Raw genomic sequence first — 20902 nt, 5'->3', positions numbered from 1 at the left:
AACGAAGGGATAAAAACTTATCTGGAATTGACATAAGGTTGTTTATAATCATTATTACTTTGGTAATTCATGTTTTATCCTTAAGAAAGTTGTTTGATATTGGTGGCAAATGTGAAACATTGACTGATAAGATACAACCCATAGAAAGACCTACAAATGAAACTAAGAAAAATATTTACATAGAGACATGATTTTTGAGAAGAATCCACTGCTTTTTTTTTAACAATACCTTTGCAAGAGAAAGATGGAGAAAAATTTGGCTTCACTGTGCTTACTTATAATAATTCCCTACCTGTTAAAAGATATCAGTGGAAAATTGTTCCACAATAGATGTTAAGCAGCCCTACCTTGTGTCAATATTTTGTGCAATAACCATTGAAAATAATTCTTAAACAGTTTTCCTCAATCTATAATTTATCCTTCTATGGGTGATATCTTACTAGCTGATTCACACTCAGATACCTTAGAAAAAGTATTTAAAGCGGTAAAAAAAAATTGCCTCCTTGGGCATTATAAATTGCTCCTGAAAAAATACAAAGAAGAGATTCTGTTAATTAATTACCTAGTATATAAGATAGGTTTACAAAAAATTCAGCCTCAGAATGTACAAATCAGGAGATATCAATTATGAATCTTTAATGCTTTTCAAAAATTGTTGGCAGGTATGAACTGGCTACTGCCATCAATTGGATTGATAACTCAAGAGCTAAATAGTTTATTTCAAACCTTACAGGGTGATAAGGACTTCAATAGTTCAAGAAAATTATCAGCTGAGGCTGAGAGAGAATTGGCTTTGGTAGAAAAGAAAGTACAGGATGCACATGTGGATCATTTGGATCCAGAGCTTGATGGTATTCTGCTTATTTTACCTTCTCTGCATTCTCTTTAGGAATTCTCATACAGAGAGAAGATAATATCCAAGAATGGATATTTTTTCCACATACACAGAGTGTAAAATTAAAGACTCACGTAGAAATGGTTTGTGAATTGATTCTGAAAGGAAAATTAAGATTTAACCAATTAGCAGGAATATACGCAGCAGAAATTGTGGTACCTTTTACTAATGCTAAATGTCCTCATTATGGACAGAAAGTGAATGCTGATGAAAAGTTTGCAGTGACTTTTTGGGAGAGATTAGCAACAAATATCCCCAAACAAGAAACTTCAGATTATAAGGAAAGCTAATTGAATCCTACCGTACACTCTATAGGGAACACCAATTTCTGGAGCTCATCCATTCTGTACTGATGCAAAGAAATCAGAAAACACATGTTATAAGTATGTAAAGTTTTGTATAGTGGCTGAAATCTTTTATGATTCTTTTTAAAAATCAGAAATATATGCTATTCTTACATTATTATTAGATTTTCAAGAACCTCTTTATGTAGTTAGAGTTTTCCTGCCTGGCCCAGTCAGGACAAATCTCTCTTACCCACCAGTCCCACAGTCTCTCAGACCCAACCAAGAAAGCACACAGAAACTTACATTGTTTACAAACTGTATGGCCGTGGCAGGCTGCTTGTTATCTACTTCTATCTTAAATTAACCCATTTCTGTTAATCTATACTTTGCCACATGGCTTGTGGCTTACCAGTGTCTTTACATGTTGCTTTTCATGGCGGCGGTAGGCGGTGTCTCTCTCCAACCTTCTACTTCCCAGAATTCTCTTTCTCTTGTCCAGCCTATACTTCCTGCCTGGCCACTGGCCAATCAGAACTTTATTTACACAGAGTGATATCCACAGCACTTCCCCTTTTCTTTTTTTTTTAAAGGAAGGTTTTAACTTTTACATAGTACAATTACATATAACAAAACAATTACCTAGCAAGAATTACAGTTACAATAATAAAGAAGATATCCTATCTATCTTATATTTGTGAGTCTAAGGTTTTATATCTAACTTATCTTGTATCATAACTGAGAAAATTATAACTATCTAGTCTTCAACCACATCAAAGACCTCAGAAGGATATATAATATTACCTGAGAACCGGGAGAAGGATGTAAGCATTTTTCAGGAGTCTTGCAAGAGTAGACAGAGACAGCTGGCAGCCTGGACTGTCACCTAATGTTCCTTTGTAAAGTTGGGGCATCTGTCTTCAGCCCACAGGGCTAGAGTCTCTTGGTCACTTCTCTCAGTGTCCTGTAGAATGTCTGGCCATTTCCTCTGCGAAGCAGGAACCTGAAGGACCATTTGTCAAGCAAAGTTTACTGGTCACCTTTCTATGGGTCCTGCATGTCCATTCAATCAAACAGTCCAGGCAAGAACAGTTTCTAGCCCATATGGCTATTTTTGCCAAGGTGAAGATAAGATATGAAGTGTTTTCAATGCTCATCTTCCTCTCTGAAGCAAATCGGTGCTGCCAGGAGCAGACATGTCTCACTGTCCAGAAAGTCTAAATTTTAAAAATATTTTAAAATTCCACGTGGAAAATAATATCACTAAGCTGACAAACATCATCTACAGATCAGCTTTGGACTACAAAGTGCTTAGAGCAATTCTGAGATGGCTAGCTGAGATGATCCAGTTTCAAAGACTACTTGAATAAGGACTTGAGATAAACCTGAACTTTGGCATTATGGATAACAAAGAATATAGTTATCTTTCCTAGGATTTGTCAATTAACCCAAAATTTTTCTTTTCAGAATAAAGATAACTTCGCCCATACCCAGCAGGAAGCAATTTTAAGAATTTGACGCCCACATTCCCAAAGGGGTGGTGTGGGGTGGGTGGTTTTTTGGTCTTTTTATGGGTATTGGGTCTGGGATAGTTTTCATTGTTTAGGAGGGTTGGTTACAAGTTGTTGTTAAGGGTTAGGAAAAGGGCTAGGCAAAAGGTGCTTGTTAAAAAAAAAAAGAAAAAAGAAAAAAGAAAAAAGTAAAAGACAATTACTAGTCTTAAATACTTTACATTCAATTGGATTGTTTTATATTGTATACAAATCATTATTATTGAGATTGAGATTGTTAGAATATACCATATACGTATTTCTAATCTTGTTCGAGATATTGTATTTATACCATTCATTTAACAATGTAATGCAATTTGCTAATCCTTGAATGTTAGTATTACCAACTATTAGGATATATAGAAATGAAAATTAGTGGTTAGACATTACAATTGAACTTGTAGTCATATTAGGTGTGTTTTCAAGATCAAACAGATATATTCTAGATAGACAGGTCATCTTCAAACCCTTCGGAGATCTACAGAATATGGCATTTAAAATGTTTTAATAACTTAAGAATTTTTCTTTTTTGCTATGACTATGAGACATGACGGCTCCTGGCAGTACCAATCTACTTCAGAGAAAATATGGGCATTGAAGAAACTGCATATGGAACTAACTTTCATTGTTGCAAAAGTCAGCCACTGGACAACAAAGTATCCTTGAATCAACTGCTGACAAACAGGACAGACAGGACATGAAACCAAGGACTACCAATTCTTGCCAAAACAAGTGTGGTTGTGGCTTTAACAAAAGGCATCTTCTGAAGCCAGGACAATATGGCACCATCCCTGAAGTGAGTGACCTTTGCAATCTGTAAAAGGTACCGTGCCCTTTTCTTCGAAGGCAGCTGAACAGGGAGTGGGCCAATGGCTTCTGATATGCAATGGAACAGCAGATGAAACAGTTATTCTTGAGGAATAACTAAGCTCACCTCTCTCAATAGTAGACTGGCGTTTAATAGAGAGATGTGGAGAAGAACAGGATGCCAAGATGAAGCCACATATACACAGCCAAGAAAAATGGACAGCTGAATTGAAAAGACATCAATAATTTCCAGAATTTAAAATCCTGAATCATGACATGACACTAATGGAATTCAGGTGTTTCTGGTACATGGACTGCTCTCACCAAATGTGAGGTCAAACTGTTGACCTTGTATACATCTTAGTTCACAAAAGAGTCTGTTAGATACGCTAAGCCTGTAGGCTGAAGATGATGCCCCAACACTGTGAAGAAACCTCAGGTGACTGTCCAGGCAGCTGGCTGTTTCTGTCAACTCACATTTTTTTTTGAAGCTGCTTGCATGCATTTCTTGTTTTTATTTTTTATTAGGTAGTATTATTTCCTTCTTGGGTCTCTGAGGGAGTTGAAGATCAGTTATAGTTATAATTATCTTTGTTAAGGATTTCAGAAAAACTCACTAAGAGCTGTAAGTGTATAAATTTGAAAGACGTTATAAGACAGTTCCGTTAGCTATATAAGTTAGGATAAAAAGTGAATCAGGTACATTCTGGACTTACCAAAATAGGATAGATAATGGAATTATTTTCTCTGAATTTTTCAATTACAAATGGACTAGACATTGTTTAGGTATTTATTGTTTGTATATATGGTATATATAGTTATTGTACTTTTGTATAGTTTTTCTTATATTAGTTATAACTTTTTCCTTTTTTTCTTTTTATTAAAATAGAAAAGGGGAAATATAGTGATACTTTATTTGTATTGAAATGTGATTTTATTTGTATGTCAATAAAGTTGCCTTGAGGTCAGAGCAAGCCAGAGCAGAAGCCGAGCAGTAGTGGGTCACGCCCTTAATCCCAGCACTTGGGAGGCAGAGCTAGGCTGATCTCTGTGTGTTCAAGGACATAGCCAGCATAGCAGACACACGCCTTTAATTTCAATACCAACCATAGAAGACCTGGAGGTCTGTACAAACAGGCAGTGACGAGGAGGTCATGTGGCTGGGTTTACAACCAATGAGGGAGGAGAACAGAAAGTCTTTAAATAGACAGGACGCACAGAAATAGGTCTCTTGCGGGGAGGAGGAACCGCAGAAGCAGTGAAGGGTAAGGTTTTCCGCTTTGGCTCTGACCTTGTGGTTTTTAACTCTGCAACTGGCTCTGTGTTTCTTATTTAACAAGCAGGATACATCTACGTCTTAATATTGTTACTAACTCTTAACATGCAGAATTGTTTTACATGTTAAAACCATTGAACTTATTCCAGATGATTCAGAATTAACTTTATTATTTACTCAATTATAAGAAATAATCAGAAATAGAAATCAACCCTTCTATATAATACATACCAGATGCCATATGGGTCTACCAGGTCCTCTAGCACATGGTAATGATGAAATCGATCAGCTCTTGGCAAGAAATGTGCTAGAAGCCTCAGAATTTCATAAGAAATGTTGTGTCAATAACAAGGGCTTGAAGAAAGATTTTTCTATATCTTGTCCGCAAGCCAAGGAAATATCCTACTTGTTCCTTGTATAACCAAACTTCACTACCTGGAGGAAGTAACAAAAAAGGTACTCAAAGCAATGAAATTTGACAAATGGACGTGTTTCATTTTCCAGAGTCTTGAAAATTAAAATATGCACACCATTCTATAGATACAAAATCCGGATTTCAATGGACAATGACTTTGAGTTCTGAAAAGGTTGATTCTGTAATTGTACATCTATTAGAAGTCATGCCATCATGGGGATACCTTTACAAACTAAGATTAATTACTCCAAATTACCTCTCTAGTAAAAAGAAACAATTTTTTTCATGTTACAACCTAAAGCATATTACAGGTATTCCACATAACCCTCCAGGACATGCAGTTATAGAAAGGTCTAATTACACTCTAAAAGATATGCTTAATAAACCAAAAAAGGTAATAAAGACCCCAGAGGTAGATGTCACAGTGCTTTATTAACTTTAAATTTTTAAAATGCCAATGAAGAAGATTGACAGCTGTGGAGAGACATTGGATGGCTGAATGAACTCCTGAATTAAATCAGCTTGCATATTTTGAAGATGTGTTGACCTCAGAATGAAAAACAGGATATGTGTTATATTCAGAAACAGGTTTGCATTTGTTTCTAGAGGAGAAAAAAAAGGTTGTCAATACCATCAAACTTGATAAAGATTAGATTGAAACAGGAGAGACCTATGGATTAGAAGTGGAGACAGTTAATCAAACAATGTGGCCATTTAGTCTAAACTAACTTATAAATCTAATAAATGCCTTTCATTTTATCAGATATAACCTGCCCAAAATGGAAACTCCCCATATTAGGGTTGGGGCAGGATTTTGTTTTTGTCTTTCCAGGAGAAAAAGATATCCAACTAAGAAATCTGAGGACTACTGGACAAATGAAACATCTGAAGATTAAGGACAAATAAATCATCCAGAGAAAATTTCAAAAGAAACAGAGAAAACTGACCTAATGGTATAACATATTTCCAACAGGAAAAAATTTTATAAATCTTCCTGAATGTTTGTTTCTACTGTTATCTACAGATATCTAAGCCACATAGTCTCTTTGTAGCCCCAGTTCAATTAAAAACTAAAGCTGTCTTTAGGGTTGGAGTGTGGCTCTCTCCTTTTCTAAACTCAAACATGCTTGTTAAAGAATACTCCAAAATTTCTGTCTCATATCAGAAGAGCCACCCTATGTGGGACAAAAGAAAACCCAAAATTAATGGACTATTCTATTGCCATTAATCTCATAATCCTTTGGTTTTCATTTAGACTTTTTAAAACCTTTGTTAATGTTTAAGTATCTCACAATTTATAAGATTAATATATACATACTAATTACTTATATTTATTATACATTAATATATCATATATTTAAACTTTCTGTCATGATATTAATGGTCCTATAGAGCATATCTAATTCTACAAAAAACCTTCATCTATCTTTCTATACATGATTTTAGGCTTGTGTCTGAATCAAATAACTAGAAATTAAGTTTGTATACCCTGAATGTATTCAACAAATTGTGATCCTTTATCTTTTCTGAGAACAGCTGCATATGACATTTAAAATTTTCAAGTTTTTTTGCAGTGAGTTGTAACCATATTTAACATTGACTTTTGAAGTCTCCAAAAGGAAGATGGGGTCCCACAATGATAATTCCACCAGGATTGTAGTTAATGCAACTAAGGTGGTGAACACTACCAAAAGATCAGATTTGGACTACAAACTGCTTAGGACAATTTTAAGGTGGCTAGCTGAAATATAGCCTACTCCAGCCAGGACTTCAGATAAGCCCTACACGATTCCATCACACAGAGACTGGAGAACAATTAGCTCTCCCAATTATTTCAATTTTTTTCAGGGTCACCTAAAGTTTCCATGACACCTAGACAACAAGAAACAGTACAAAAAACATGATGACCACAACCCCAAGAAGTGGGGTGTGTGGCTTTTAGTTGTTTGGTGTTTTATGGATATTTATCATCCTTTAGTGGGGTTGACTGCAAGTTGTTATTGATCATAGTCATGGAGGAAACTAAACAAAGGAGATCAGATTCAGGGATCTTGTTCTAAAAAGAAAAATATGGGTACAGAATGATAGGATAAAAGGGTAGATTATTGAATCTACATTTAAAATAAAAAAAACTACTAGCCTTAAATATTTAACATTGGTATGGATTTTTGTATATTGATACAATTTTAAGGTTATTTTTGTTAGAACATACTGTACTTATGTTTCTACTCTTGTTTAGGTTATTATACCTATGTAGCTCATTTGACAATGTAATGTATCTTTCTAGTCCTTGAACATTATTATTACAAACTATTTAAGATAATAAAGAAATGCAGGTTAGTATTTACCTATATCAACCAAACTTATACTCATGTTATGTATATTTTCAATGTCAAACATAGATATATTTTAGGTAGACAGAAAATCTTCAAATACTGCAGAGACCTACAGAATATGGCATTTACAATGTTTTAACAACAAGGCTTTTTCATAACAATGAGATATGTCCGCTCTTGGAAGCTCAATTCTACTTCAGAGAAGATGATGCGCATCATGGAACCTCCACATGGAGTTTGCTTTCTTTGTGACAAAAGTAAGCCACTGTGTAAGAAACTGTCCTTGCCTGAACTACAGAAGCATGCTGTCTAAATTGGAAAAGCAGAACACAGAAAAAAGTGACTGCCAATCTTTGCCAAGACAAGGTAGGACAGTCCTTCAAAAATCCTGCTTCACAGAAAGGTCTGTCAGATAATCTAGGCCAAGAGGTCAATGAAAGATGTCCCATCATTGCAGAGGAACCATATATGACTGTCCAGACAGCCAAATGTTTTTGTCATTCCTATAGTTTTAGAAGTTGTTTGCTCAGCACTTCCTGTTTACTCATGTAATATCGTATTTTTCTTGTGTCTCTAATGGAGTTGAAGTCTACATAGTTGTAGTTATAGTTTTTCTTGTTAACAGCTTCCAGTTAATAAATTCAAAAAAGAAACTCACAAAAGTGGTGTAAAGTGTGTAAGTTTGAGTGACATAATTAAATTGTTTATCTAAGAAAATGTTTTGAGGTAAAAACATAGTTTTGGTTTGGTAATACAAGTTAGGATAGAAAGTAAATTAGGTATACAACTTGAGACTCACCAAATAGAATAGAAAATGGAGACTTTTTTTTGGTTTTGTCAAATGCAAATGGACTGGATGTTGTGAATGTAATTCTTACCCAATAATTGTTCTTATTGTATATAGTTATACTGTGGTAGAGTTAGAAACTTCCAGTTTCATTTAGACAAAAAGGGGAAATGTTGTGGGATAATTTGATCACATTCTGATGCTCCTGAGAATGACAATAAAGTTTGTTTGAATCAGAGGGAGGAACTAGCTACTAAAATTAGACATAGAGGTTTTGGAGGACCACATAGACAGATAGTGAGACACAGGAGGTCGTACGGCTGGAGTTAGAGAGAGTCTTGGCCTTTTTGATCTAGGAATAAGAGATAGATAGATAGATAGATAGATAGATAGATAGATAGATAGATAGAGATATCAATAGTCATTTCTCCACATCTCTGATTATTCAGGTTCCTACCCTAATATCTGACTCCCAAATGTTTAATAGTAAAGAATAAATAGATAAACTCTTCATCCTGGACAGCAACATCAACTGGAAACTAAGTGTTCAAATGCCCAATATTTTGGGGGATATCTCATTTAAACCACGACAGCTCCAGTTTCATTTAGATCATCATTCATGTGCTTCATGGTAGTCCCTGTCTAGCAACTTTATATTCTTTGCTTTGGAGTTTATTGTAGATATCATAGGAAAGTTTTGAATATTTCCCTTTGAATAAGCAAAAGCACAGGTTTTAGCTATAGATGTTTTCTTTTCTTTTCATCTTCATTTTTTGCCTAATGTGTAGCTGTGGGTCTGCATCTGTTTCCATCAGTTGTTGGAGGAAGACTCTCTGATGACAATTGGGCTAGGCACCAATCTATGTGTTTAACAGGATAACATTGGGCATCATTACCTGGACATTTTTTCTCCAGTAATATTTGGTTCTTTCCCAGATCTCTTGGTCAGCTAATCTGTGGATCATGATCATCACAGCTGTGTTGGGTTGGGTTACTCTCCTGCCATGAGTTTTAGATAGACCAGTCATTGTGTGGGTACTCCCTCAATCTCCAGCCCACCCTTACCTCAGCACATCCCACAGGCAGGACAGACTGTAGATTGAAGATTATGTGGCTGGCTTGGACATTTTCTAATTTTAGCAAAAGTGCTGATAATTTCCAGATGAGACTCTGAAGCCACTGTCAATTAAGTATGGAGGCTATTAGGAAAGTTTTGGAAGCAGGAAGGATGCCTTGGGGAAGTGAAATGTTTTTCGACTTCTTTTAAATTGGACATTATTAATTTTCCTTTTGTTTTGTCCACAAGGACTGTGATCAGCTCATCCACACAGACAGATATGGCCTGGGAGAGTAGCTCACACATGGGAAACCTAGAGATCAGCTGTTCCCACTCCACTGTTTTCCTGGAATTAGGAAGTTCACTTTCCATTGGATGGTACAACTCCTTAACAACCTCAAGATCAGAAGTGCACTCTACAGATGACATGATAATTATGGATCTAGAGAGAGATAAGCTGATGACATTTCTTCCTTATAACTGCTTCTTAGGGCTTCATTCTATATCGATGTTTCTCAGAGGACTTCCCAGGTGAGTGTTTGCTTTTTTCTTCATTAATAATAAGACCGTATATGGTAGAACAAAGCAGGATTTTCTGTAATAGAATGATGAGAGAGTTCTCCGCTTAGAATCTTACTTTTGAGCCCTACTGTGTCAGAGGCAAACACAACAGATGCTTGTAGACATAAAATATCAGTGTAATGATTTGTAAAAGAACTGTGACCATTGAATATAATATATTTGGCAGTAGGTGGGACTATTGGAAAGTAGGACAAGGCCTAGCAGATGTGTGGATAGAGACAGGAAAGGCTAATAGGGTGAAGACAACTGATGGATATATATCGTGAATGAAGATGTCATGACATCCTTCAGTTTTTGCAATTACTGTTCACTAGTAATATGTAAAAAGTAGCCCAAATGGAATATTTTAAGCACATATCAGACTCCAAATTCTCCCCAGTGCATACTCCAAAAATTCTAATATCGTGGTTCCATCTAGCTAATACTAACTGTGTTAGACTTCCATTCCTGTCATAAAACAGAGAACCCACATTTATTTGTTTTCTGGACTATATTTATCATACTAAATTACATTGAAATGATAGTTTGTTTTTTTAATTTTACTACTTTTCTCAAGTTAACTGTCTATACATTTATTTATATGAAACTTAGGCCAGAATTATACAAATATTAAGCAATTAGAGCTTATCATTAATTTTCTGTTCTGTCAAATTAGCATATACTTAGGAATTCTGAGAAAAGTTTCTATTTATGTTCTTAACAATGTAGAAATAAGTTTTAAAAAGTTTTACATATATTTGTTTATTCTATTGCAGTGATTTCTAATAAAATATATCTTTTCTGGGTATTTAAAAATATCTGCATATCTTACTTCATTTGTTTATTAAATCCTTGAAAAGTTATCCTTACAAAAATGTAAACTGGAATATTTTCTGTTGGATATTTTATGGTTTAATTAAAATAAGTTTAGTTTTAATATATCATGTTTTTAATTTGAACTTTGTGACATTGATATTGATATAATATTGAGTAAGCTTTTCATTAGCAATGAAAAACTAATTTCAAATCTCTAATAGTATAAAATTATTTAAAGTGAAAATACCTAGTAGTTAAAAAACACAATTACCCATTAAATCATAATGTAATCATAATAAATATCAAGTAAATTTAAGTTTAGCTGCTGAGTGTCCTAAGTCCATTTTTATTTTGTTGAGATCTCATTTACTAATGCATACAGGACATTCAAATGGATAATGGAAGTAGGTGTGGTGGCACACACCTGTGATCCCAGCACTATGGAGGTGAAGGTAGGGGCATTGTGAGTTTGATTGGAGCCAGTCTGCACTACAGGATTAGATCCTCTCTCTCTCTCTCTCTCTCTCTCTCTCTCTCTCTCTCTCTCTCTCTCTCTCTCTCTCTCTCTGTCTTTCCCTCTCCCTCTCTGTCTCCCTCTCTCTGTCTCTCTCTCTCTGTCTCTGTCTCTCGCTGTCTCTGTCCCTCTCTCCCTCTCTCTGTCTCCCTCTCAATTGGTATCTCTTACACACACACACACACACACACACACACACACACACACACACACAGTGAACGTTTTCAGATCTTTCCCAGACTTAACCGTGTGACTTGTGATCAAGATGTGGTATGACTGCTTCCCCACAGGCTGCAGTGACTTTCTGCTGCTGCTGCTTCCTCTCAGGGAAACTGGCTCATAACTGTGAGAATGTAATGTTTTAGTCAGTGACTGTTTTTCCAGTTTCACCTGTGCTAAACATATTTCCAAAGAATAAGTTATACATTAAGATTATTTGTATATTAGGTAATAACGATGAAATAATACCTTATTTAAAATGACCATTTATTCCTGCTGGCAATATGTATTCATGGAACTAATTTGAGTGGCTAACGTCTACACCTTCCTGAGATTCCTGAAGACTTATTAATGTTACTGACAGTGGACAGTGCACCATCCAGCACCATGTGTCTTGTCACTTGAAAGTCACATAATCATTCTATGTTCTCTCTGAGCAGTCCTGCTGACTTTTGGTCATTACTCACTATGGTCAAAATGAAATTGAAAATGATACTTTTGATGTAATACATTTGTATGTTTATTATTTTATTAAATCTCCACAAAACAATACAAAGAACACCATAAGTTCATAACACAAGACAGTTCCAAATCAAACATTTTGATAATGTAGGGGTAAAATGATGTTTCTCAGAAGATTGTAGAGCTATGCATGAAGCAGTTCTTGGTTTCTATTGTTGCCCTTCTTTCCAGACAGCTGCCTGAAGACTGCTTAGACTTTAGGTGTGGGTCAATTTAACAGTGATGACTTCTCCATATTAGGAATGTTTATGGCTACACTTTGTGTTTTAGTACTGAAAACTAAATACTCTAACTTAAATTGATACAAAAGCCCCCAGAATTTCAATTTTTTTTCACACGTAACAAATAAGTTTTCCCATTGCATGTATATGTTAACAACTCAGTGTGTAGCCATGGTAGTATGGTCTTTTCTAGTTTAGTCTCAGCTTGGTGAGCTACAGAGGAAGATGCCACATGATGAATTAGGAGATATGTCATAATCTGTATGTTATAAACATTAACAAATCAATATATATGAAATGTACAGATTGTTGAATATATCTTTGGGCTAAGGAAAAATCATTTTAGATTACTACCTTTTATCTTGTGTTATCGTCTTTTTATATTACCTATATACATGTGCTATATTGATAAATTACAGATGTAAAATTAATGAAAAATTTTAGAGATATGGTTTGTCCATTTGCAATTTTACAATTAGAATTGAACTCCAATTCCTTCAGTTTGAAGACCAAGGCTTGAATTAAGTGTTATCCTGGAGTTTTCATTTATTTAAGAGTTATTATTTAAGATTTATTTGTTTTATTCTACATATATGAGTGTTTTGTCTGCATATATGTCTGTATGCCACTTGCATGCCTGGGTCAGTGAGGACAATAGCTCTCCCAGAACTAGTATGACTGATGGGTGTGAGCCATCTTATCATTGCTGGTAATCTAACCCAGGTCATTACCAGAGTAAACATACTCTTAAACACTGAGCCATCTCTCCAGCTTGTATCCCAGAAATTTTAAAAACACAGAGCACCACAGTACAGCTACTGTAAAAGTATGTTGGTGGGAGAATCAGATGTTTGTCTCTGGCAATTGGGATGAGTCTACTACACGTTTAATAGATCAAGCTATTCAAGAGCAAAAATCATGTAAATATAAAATGTGTGATTTATGGTGTCATATTAATGGGAAGGTTATAGAGTGGTCTTAACCACTAACTTCTGCATTATTTCTGTAGATACGGGCATTCATTAATTTGTATATATGGAATATTTAGTATTCAGCTTGACAATATAATTGGGCATACTTGCCCCCCCCCCAAGATTCTGAGTCAGTGTAGCAATTTTCTATTTCTTTATCACAAAGCTAATTTTAAAGTACTGAATTACAGCAATTCTACAAAATAACGACACTAGTAACCAGGCCAAATAACTAACATGGGCACCAAAGGTAAGACCGTTGAGTGGAACTGTGAACACTGTCTGGTGCTGAGGACATATGATAACCCTGGAGTCTTGGTTTACACTTCATTGCATGGAATCTCCTTTAAAACTGAAATTTGAAAAGTGGAACACTATATGAACATCTTCAGAAGTTCAAGTTTGTTGCAGTGTGTTGATATAGTGTTTTTCTTAGTGTCACTTATTTTTTCTTCTTGGAGGCTCCTAATTCTACATCTTCAGAGTTGGTTGCCTTCAGTAAATACAGACAACAGAGCAAAAGGGGACCTAGGCCAGGAGAAGAGAATGGCAGGGTACAAGTGATCTCATCAGAGACACGGGAAATGATGGGCTCCTCAGCAGGGAGGAGGGACGTAAACATAGAAGGTGGGAGGAAGGTACAGCTGATAACAGGACACAAGTGATCTGATAGGGAAAATGAGAAAATGGGGAGTTCTTTATTAAAGGGGAGGCATAAGCATAGAAGAAAGGGCTAGGTAGGTAAAATAACAATATAGATGGCTGAAAAAGTTATAAGGAAAAAGAGAAAAAATCGTTAATGATTTACTCATCTCCCCAAAGAAAACACTGTGTTTTTCTTCACAGCTGGGAGTTAGTTCTTTATACCTGAAGTGGAGTGTTCCAAAAGGTGATGAGATGGGAGGTAAACTGGGAGACAGTTGGGATCATTAATAACCATAGTTAATGGTTGCACAATTAATAGGGTGTGGAAAGTACAATAATGGTCTCCAACTCAGTCTGTATCTTTAATTCTGGATTCTGGGAATATAAGACTTCATAGAAAAAGGGACATACAAAAAGGAAAATATGAACTAAGACAGAAATTTTACTGATTAAAATAGTGGGATTATCATGAATTAACCCTGTGATTCTGTTAGAATTAGAATTCAAAACATAATTTTCACTATCTATGAAAATAGAGCATATTAAAATTATGCAATGTAAGACTGACGTAGGACACACTTTTGAATTTCTTTTGTGAATATTTTCCAGGTCAACATGAGTTTTATTTGGTGTTAAAAATGTGATTAATATTCTGTTTATCACTTCTGTTTTAGGTGTAAACTATAAAATGAGACAATGTAAATCAATAGTATTGGCATGACACCTAGGGGCAAAAGAGGAACAAAGCGTATATTCTGTATAGGATGTGACTGTAGATGCCTTTATTATCTCTAGTATGCTATATATACCTGTAGACACATGGAGATGTATCCATGTGTGGAACATCAAATGTTAAAGAGACAGGTTAATTAAGAATAAGTCAATCAAGAATGTTGATATAGAGGTACTGATATTGAATCACAAGTTTGATGTACATTCTACTATTTTTCTAGGTATATGAATTATGTTTCCACTATGATGCTAAGATGAATATACTTTCCACATATGTCCTTAATAAAGAATATCCTTAATTTCCAATTTGTACTTGGAGTCCTAGCCAATATATTTCTACTGTTTTTCTGTACTTTCACAATCCTAGTTCATAGATTAAAGCCCATGGACCTGATCTCCTGTCAACTGACCTTCATCCACATAATGATGTTTCTCACTGGAGGGGACCTTTGGCTTTCAGACTTATTTGAGTCACTGAACTTTGAGAATGACTTCAAATGTAAGGCAACTTTTTACATAAGCAGGGTGATGAGAGGCCTCTCCATCTGCATGACCTGCCTCCTGAGTGTGTTCCAGGCTGTCACTATCAGTCCCAACACATCATTGCTGGCAAAATTTAAATATAAATTGAAAAAATATGTGATTTATGCTTTTTTCTATATTTGGTCTCTCAATTTTTCATTCAGTAGTAGCTGTATCTTTTATGTTGGTGGTTTTACCAATGTGAGTGAGAGCAACCAGATGAAGGTCACCAAATATTGCTCAGTCTTCCCCATGACCTACATCACCAGGGCACTGATTTTAACAGTGACAATGTCCAGAGATGTCTTTCTTGTAGGAGTTATGTTGACCACAAGTTCATATATGGTGATTATCTTGTTCAGACATCAGAGGCAATGCAAGCATCTTCACAGCATCAGCCACATGAGAACATTGCCTGTGAAGAGGGCCACCCAGACCATCTTGCTGGTGGTGGTTTTCTTTGTGGTCATGTACTGGGTGGACTTCATCATCTCATCCACCTCAGTCCTGTTATGGAGGTACGATCCAGTCATTCTGACTGTTCAGAAGTTTGTGATGAATGCCTATCCCACAATTACTCCTTTGGTACAAATCAGTTCTGATAAGAGAATAATCAATATTCTCAAAAGCTTGTGGTCAATGTGCCACCCAATTTCTTAAAAAGGGTAATTTTCCTGTCTTTCAAAAAATGTATTTGGTTAAGTGCATGAGTATTTTGCCATCATGTATGCAGGTGTGCACTCCTGGTTCGCCCAGAGGTCAGAAATGTTATCAGGTTCCCTGGAACTGGAGTTACAGATGGTTGTAAGGAGTGTTGCTGGTACATTTGCAATTATATATTTATTAAAAAAGATTCTTTTAAAAACTGTTTAATAGTTCAAGTAGCAAAGTAAGATTATTCATTTGATTCAAACAAAATTTGTGCTATATCTTATGTATATTCTTTTATGTTTCTGCTGCCAAATTGTGTATTGTCCTTTAAGTTCATTGTACAGCATAAGTCGATGTTTTAGTTGGAATTCTCTTTCTATCTCCTTTTTATTTTATGTCATAGATGTTCCCTAGATGCTAAGATTACTCAAGGAAACTCCTTGTTGATAGTGACTTTTTAATCACTTTTAATGTTTAATTTAACTGTTTAATAATTATAATTTGTATGTATCCATAAAAATAATGTGAATTTAAATTTTCTATGTTTATCACAGTCACTTAATGAGTGAGTCTCATATGAACATTTCATGTGCCTCTTTATTTCTACTTCATTTCATCTACATTTCTTTTACTTGGGCCTCACAGGAAGCCAGGAAAAACAAGAGAGCAGCATGTTCATCCCCTTTCCAGTCCTTACTCTTTTTAAACTGGAGGAACATGTCTCCAGATAGGACAATCTTTTCCTAGACATCTGTTACTAAAAAGCCTTTTTCATCTTTCTTTGGGGGAAATTGTAAATTGTTTACTAAAATTATAATAGTTTTATATCAATAGCCTATCAACACTGGTAGAATATTTGAATATTTGGATTAATGTAATATTTGACTAGGATTGTGGTTATATGTATAATGAAAGAAGAAAACAAAATGCTAAAGTACTGGAAAAGAATGTAGGGAGCTGTTCGATTGTTTTTTTTCATACTTATAAAAATTTGCTTTAAGTTTGTTTTAAAAACATTTTTATTAATTATTTAAGAATTTCATAATATCCTCTCCTACAGATCCAACTCCCCAGTCTCATCCCCAGCTCTGCATCAGAGCACCCATGGCAGCTTTCTCTGCCTCAATCTTCTGTGGGTCCCACAGATCTTCCTCTTCTAAACATTCTTCTCAACATATTGCTTTGTCCTAGATCCCAACCTAGTAGTTAGTAGGCATGCCCTGCTAACCTGAGAGGTGCCCTGCAAACCTGAGAGGCCATCCTCCCAGGGCAACACCCACCTCTCCAACTACTCCTGAGATCCCACCCCTCAGTTTTATCCCCAGCTCTGTAGCAGGAACTCTATTGTTTCTCTCTTCTCTCTGTAACCCCATCCCCAATCGATCAAAAAGAGCTTCTCCCCCAGCCTTCCTTCCCCAAACTCATCCCAGTATCTCAGTGTCCAAAACACGCAGGCATTCCCTGTGAGTATTCCAACTTGGCAGGCCAGGAAAACATGCAGCACATAGCCATTACACTTGGAAAAGTCTCTCATGTTTTATCTTTAAGAAAGTTGTTTGATATCATTGCCAAATATGAAAAATTGACTATTAAGATACAGTCCTTAGGAAGACCTACAAATGAAACTATGAAAAAAAATTTACACAGAGGATTTTTCAGAAGAATCTACTGCTTTTTTTTAAACTATAAGTTTACAAGTACAACATGGAAAAAAAATTGCCTTCACAGTTCTTACTTATAATTCCAAACCTGTTAAAAGATATCAGTGGAAAGTTGTTCCACTGTAGATGTTAAGCAGTCTACCTTGTGTCAATATTTTGCACAACAACCATTGGAAATAATTCCTAAACAGTTTCATCAATCTATAATTTACTCTTATATGGGTGATATCTCGCTAGCTGATTCAGACTTCAATACCTTAGAAAAAGTGTTTAAAGAGGCAAAGAAAATTTTGCCTTTTTGGGGATTATAAATAGCTCCTGAAAAAATACAATGAATAGATTCTATTAATTACCTAGGATATCAAATAGGTTTACAAAAAATTCAGCAACAGAAAGTACAAATCAGGAGAGATCAATTATGAATCTTTAATGATTTTCAAAATAGTTGGCAGATATTTACTGGCTTCTGTCCACAATTGGATTGCTAACTCAAGAACTAAGTAAATTATTTCAAACCTTACAGGGTGATAAGGACTTAAATAGTTCAAGAAAATTATCAGCTGATGCTGAGAGAGAATTGGTTTGGTAGAAAAGAAATTAAAGTATGCACATGTGGATCATTTGGATCCAGAGCTTGATGGTATTCTGGTTATTTTACCTTCTACACATTTTCTTCAGCAATTCTCATGCAGAGAGTAGATAATATCCTAGAATAGATATTTTACCACACAAACAGGGTAAAAAATTAAAGACTTATGTAGAAATGGTTTGTGAATTGATTCTGAAAGGAAAATTAAGATTTCATCAATTACCAGGAATATTCCCAGCAGAAATTGTGGTACCTTTTACTAATACTGAAATTTCCTCATTATGAACAGAAAGTCAACATTGGCAAAAAGTTTGCAGTAATTTTTTGGGCGTTATAACAACAAATATCCCAAAAGCAAGAGACTTCAGATGATAAAGAAAGCTAGTTGAATCCTCTCTTACACTGTTTGGGGAACACCAATTTCTGGAGCTCATACATTCTATACTGATACAAATAAATCAGAAAAGAGCTGTTATAAGTATGTAAATTTAAGTAAAGTGGCTGAAAGCCCTTACGATTCTGTTCAAAAGTCAGATTTATATCCTACTCTTATGGTATTATTAGATTTTCCAGAACCTCTTAATATAGTTACTAACTCTCAATATGCAGAAAGACTTGTTTAAATGTTGAAACAATTGAACTTATTCCAGATGATTCACAATTAACTTTCTTATTTGCTCAATCATAAGAAATAATCCAAAAAAAGAAATCACCCCTTGTATATAACACATATCAGATCCCATATGGGTCTTCCGGGTCCTCTAGCATAAGGTAATGAAGGAATTGATCAGCTGTTGGTCAGAAATGTGCTAGAAGCCTCAGAATTTCATAAGAAATACCATGTTAATAACAAGGGTTTGAAGAAAGATTTTTCTATCACTTGTCAACAATTGAAGGAAATTATAAGAGAAGGTCCCACTTGTTCCTTGTATAACCAAACTCCACTACCTGCAGGAAGTAACAAAAAGGGTATTCAAAGAAATGAAATTTGGCAAATGGATGTATTTTATTTTGCAGAGTATTGAAAACTAAAATATGTACACCACACCATAGGTACATGTTCCAGATTTCAATGGGCAATGTCTTTGTGTTCTGAAAAGACTGGTTTTGTAATTACACATTTATTCGAAGTTATTGCCATCATGGAGATTCCTGTACAAACTAATAATGTTCCAACTTATATCTCTAGTAAAATGAAACGGTTTTAGCATATTAAACCATAAAGCATATTGTAGATATACCTACAGGATAATCCTACATAATCCTACAGGATAAGCAGTTATAGAAAGATCTAATCACAGTCTAAAAGATATGCTTCATAAACATAAAAGGGCAATAAAGACCCCAAAGATAGATTGCTCAGTGCTTTATTAACTTTAAATTTTTAAAATGCTAATGAAAAAGTTTGACAGCCGTGGAGAGACATTGGATGGTTGAATAAATTCATGAATTACGTCAGCCCTCATACTTTAAAGATGTGTTGATCTCAGAATGGAAAGCAGCATATGTCTTATATTTAGGAAGAGGTTTTGCTTTTGTTTCCACAGTAGGAAAAAAAAATCTGTGGATACCATCAAATTTGATAAAGATTAGATTGAAACAGGAGAGTCCCCTTGATTAGAAGTGGAGACAGTTTATCAAACAATGTGGCCATTCAGTCTAAACTAGTTCTAAGGCTAATAAATGCCTTTCATTTGATTAGATATAACCTGCCAAAAGTGGAAACTCAGCCCAAAATAAGGGTTGGTGCAGGATTTTGTTTTTGTCTTTCCAGGAGAAAAAGATATCCAACTAAGAAATTTGAAGACTACTGGATAAATGAGACATCTGAAGAAAAAGGCTAATCATTCTGAGAAAATTTCCAAAGAAACAGAGAAAACTGACCTAATGGAATAACATATTTCCAACAGGAAAAAAAAATTTATACATCTTCCCAAATGTTTACTTCTATTGTTCTCTACAGACATATAAAGCAAATAGTCTTTTTGTAGTCCCATTTCAATTAAATATTAAATTTGCAGAGCCTGCCAGTACTCAATTGGATTAAGAGGAGAGTCTTTATCTGCATACTCAAACACTCTAGCTCCAAGCCTTTGAGCCCAGGGGTACAATCCTATGCCTCTACACCACCACCCATTGCAGGCCCAGTTTCAGGCCATTTGGCTGGCAGACCTCCTACAGACTGGTCAGACTACCACCATCCCTCATCAGACCCTGTAATCCAAGCCTCACCTCCCCCAAATCCCACCCACCTTCCAAGACTGCAACTGTTCTCTGAGACAGAGCCAGCCAGTACATGAATGGACTCAGAGGTGAGTCTTTATTCTCATACCTGAACACCCCAGCCCCTTGGTTTTGCACCCAGGGGGCACAACCCTACACCTCTATACCACCACCCATTGCAGTCCCAGTTTCAGGCCAGTTGGCAGGCAGACCTCTGCAGACAGGTCAGACTTCCACCATCTACCAAGTGCTAAGACTACAGCTACTCCCTGAGACATAGCCCACTAGCACCAATTGGACTAAGAACTGCTCCCTGAGACAAAGAGTCCATTAGCATCAATTAGACCAAGAACTCCCACTGGACCAAGAGTATCAATCAGACCAAGAGAGGCTCCCTCAGAAACAGACACTGCTTGCACCAAGTGGAGTTGGGTAGATGCCGGAGCAAAAATACAGTCAACAACATAAACACCAATCTGGCTCCATCAGAACCTACATCAGCAAGACCTGAACATCCCAACACAAAAGAAACAGAAGATATTGACCATAAAATGACTTTAAGAAGATATTAGAGATTTTAAAAGACAAAATGAAAAATTCCCTTAAAGAAATTGAGGAAAAGTCAAACAAAAAATGGAAAGAAATCGG

The 20902-nt window shown here is 35.5% G+C and overlaps 1 pseudogene; it reads left to right on the top strand.

Annotated features, from left to right (window-relative positions):
* Nucleotides 1-14851: 14851 nt before the first annotated feature.
* LOC118575063 lies at nucleotides 14852-15790 on the top strand (annotated as a pseudogene).
* The last annotated feature ends 5112 nt before the right edge of the window (nucleotides 15791-20902 follow it).

The sequence above is a fragment of the Onychomys torridus genome, unplaced genomic scaffold, assembly GCF_903995425.1.
Source record: "Onychomys torridus unplaced genomic scaffold, mOncTor1.1, whole genome shotgun sequence".
In the NCBI taxonomy this organism is placed as follows: domain Eukaryota; kingdom Metazoa; phylum Chordata; class Mammalia; order Rodentia; family Cricetidae; genus Onychomys; species Onychomys torridus.
This window is presented reverse-complemented; position numbering and strand designations above follow the sequence as displayed.